The following is a 3,361-nucleotide window of genomic DNA, read 5'->3' on the forward strand; positions in this document are numbered from 1 at the left end:
GAAACCACATGAGTTTTTGTATCCTCACCACTTCTGACATAGTGTTTTACTAAGGAGCGGGATTATTTATCAAGGTAAATCCTGAAAGGTCCCCCTCTGTCAGGATGGTTAATGGGGTCCTGAGTGATGGCAGGACCAGGGGACTTGACCTGGGGAGGTCTCATTCACTGTAGGAGATTTATGAGTGCCTTGACTGTTTCTATGGCAACAAAAAGACTAATAACATTTTGTTACATTAACAATATTTGCAACAATGCTATTGCCAGGTCAAGCCACAAATTAGTTCCTTCCTGAGCTCAAGGCAGAACCAACCATACCAGTGAAGGAATGATGACCTAGTTGTTTTGTTTTGTTTGCCTTTCTCTTTTTCTTTTCTCCTATTTGTTTGCTTACTTATTTAGGGGAGGGAATGGGAAAGGTGGTACTATAACGTTTATTCCAACTCTGGTTAATACCACCATTGCTATCTGTGTCCCCCCGCTTCCATTTCCCTCACCCCAAATTATCTCTATTGCATAAAATGGTGATCACTTGGTTTTGTGTATGATGTGGTTGTTTATCTTTGTTTTGTTTTTAAAAGGCAAACATCCCTGGGTAAGGATAACACATAATATTACCAACTCTTAGTAAAAATTGGGAGGTGGTTTTGGCACTGGGGGTTAGAGGAAGAAAGGAAGCCCCAGCCTCCCAGCCAGGGTTCCAAGATCTGAGCCAACCTCATTTCTGGCATTGACCTGTGGGGCTGGCCTGGGTGATCCACCTGTCATTTCTGCACTTCCCTGTGCCTTTCTGGTAATATGAAAGTAGGGAATTGGGTGACCTCCAGAACCATTTCCAGCTGTAAGACTCCACAGTTCAAGGCAGCATAATTAATGGAAAGTTCAAGGTCATGACCACATGGATAGTTCAAAAAACAAACAGACTGGAAAAGGTTAGTTGTAGAATGACTTGCACTGTAGATTACTACTCTAGTTTTATTTTTTTAATTTAGTTTTGGGGATAGGTAACACAGTCCATCTACATTGTTCAAAAAATTAATTTAAAATACATTTAAAACTCTTCCTTTCTTCCTTCATCCCACTCCTTTCTTCCCACATACAAAACTGTTACTAGTTTTCATATGTAAACTTCCTGGACAGATAAGCTTAATTTTCCCTTTTGCTGCACAAAGGTGCCATACTGTACATATTCTTCTGCACTTTTGCTTTTTTGTTATTCAATATGTATGAAAGAAATTTCCACATTGGCACAGAGAGTATCTTCATTCTTTGTTCTGATTGGGATGTACCACAATTTATTCAGCCAGTCCCTTATTCTTGGATGTGTGCATTGTTTCTGGACTTTTTATTACAAGCAAACTTTAAAGAATAACCTTGAACATATGTGCTTTTGAATATGTACAAACATGTCCATAGACACATGTCCAGAAATAAAATTTCTTTTGCAATTTTGTGTGTTTGCATTTTTTAAAATTTATTTATTTTGAGAGAGAGAGAGAAAGACAACAAGTTGGGGAGGAACAAAGAGAGAGGGAGAGAGAGAATCCCAAGCAGCCTTTGCACTGTGAGCATAGAGCCCAATATGAGGTTTAACCCATGATCCATGGGATCATAGCCTGAGCCAAAATAAAAAATCCATGGTTAACTGACTAAGCCACCCAGGCACCCCTATATATTCGCATTTTTGATGGAGATTGTCAGATTGCCCTCTAGAGAGAAGACATCACTTCACCCACTCACAATCAAAGTTGGAGGACCTCCTCCCCATGGCCTCTCCTACACACTGAGTTACCAAATCCTCAGTACTGGCCAGTCCGACGAGGTTAAAAAATGGTATCTCAAGGTGATCTTAACCTGTATTGCTCTTTTAATGAGACAGTGAGTTTTTTTGTTGTTAACAGGCATTTGTATGTTTTTTCCTTTGTAAATGACTACTTTTAGCCCTTTTGCATATATGTAAACGTTTAAAACACACCAGGCTATAGATTGCTTATGGCCGTGAACACGTAATGAAGGGTGGGAGGGATAGTCCCACTCAACAACCTCAACTGAGAGAACGGTGCCTCCAGAGAGGAAGGGAGCAGAATGGGACAGGGGAGAGACACAAAGGGACTCCCATTGTGCATGTGACATTTCATTTCTTTTTAAAAAGATACAAAGCAAACAGGACAGAAAGAAAATAGAAATGGAAGGAAGGAAGGGAGGGAGGAAGGGGAGGGAGGAAAACAGAAATAGGTTTTAAAGTCAATTGAACCTGAACTCGAAGCTCAGCCTTACCACACACTCTGTGGCATTTGGCAACTCTCCTAAGCTCTGTGGTTCCCAGTTTCAACATCTATAAAATGTAGATAATGCCTACCTTACAGAGTTAGCATAATGACTGAAGACAATCCCTGGAAAACCGTGATTAGTACATCACCGTGGCTCAAAAGTCACATTAGAATGGTAATATTAATTTGGTTCTTATTATTCAAATGTATATACAATGCCTCAAGCAAAAAGAAAGGTCTGGTGACTTTTCTTGGCTCAACTACCTCTTTTTCCTGTTGGGTTTCCCAAGCAGTCTTCTCGATGATCCCACGCCAATGTCGTCCCCAGAGCTGTCTGACTGGGAAGCCCAAGTGTGAGAGAAGCAGGGTGTGGTCACGGGCAGGGAGGGGGAGTTTCCTCTGTGTTGCAAGCCCTGTTCCCCAGAGCTGTGACCTCTATTAGCACACGCTGAGACTCCGGCTTCCCACTGTGGCGGCATCTAGAAAGTCCGAGCCCAACACACCCCTTTTCCAAGGGCAAACCATGGCCCAGAGTCTTCCTGCCATCCCTCTTATAGGGACAATATACAGGAGAATTACGACTGTGGTGACCTGAAATCTGTAATCCCCATGGCCTCAGAAGTGGCCATCTTCTCCCTCTCTCCTTTGTTTCCGTGACACCCAGGAGCAGCACACTGCCCACCTCACCCTGCGGTGCTACTTCAGCCTCGTATTGCCTCATTTCCCCAGACAAGATTCCTTTGCTATAAACGTGTTTTATCAGAACAGAGAAGAGTCAAGCAGTGAACTTTGTACAGCCTTTCTTATACCTTTTGGTTATTTCCTGAGTTGAAATTATTCCTATTCTTTTTCATTATTTTGATCCTAAAACATCAGAAAACTAGAGAGGGGAGGAGAGAGGGCAGGAAAGAGAGAGAAGGTAGGAAAGAAAATGGCAAAGAGGGAAAGAAAAAGATTCAAAACAAACGGCATCTGAGCCGTGTAACATACACTCTCTGGAGAGAAAGCTCTGGAAGTGACCTAAAGGTATGCCTTAGACACCACCAGTTCCCCAATTAGTGGCTGGACACACCATAGGAGCCAATGCCAGGT

Source organism: Suricata suricatta, chromosome 6 (genome assembly GCF_006229205.1).
Source record: "Suricata suricatta isolate VVHF042 chromosome 6, meerkat_22Aug2017_6uvM2_HiC, whole genome shotgun sequence".
NCBI classification, from domain to species: domain Eukaryota; kingdom Metazoa; phylum Chordata; class Mammalia; order Carnivora; family Herpestidae; genus Suricata; species Suricata suricatta.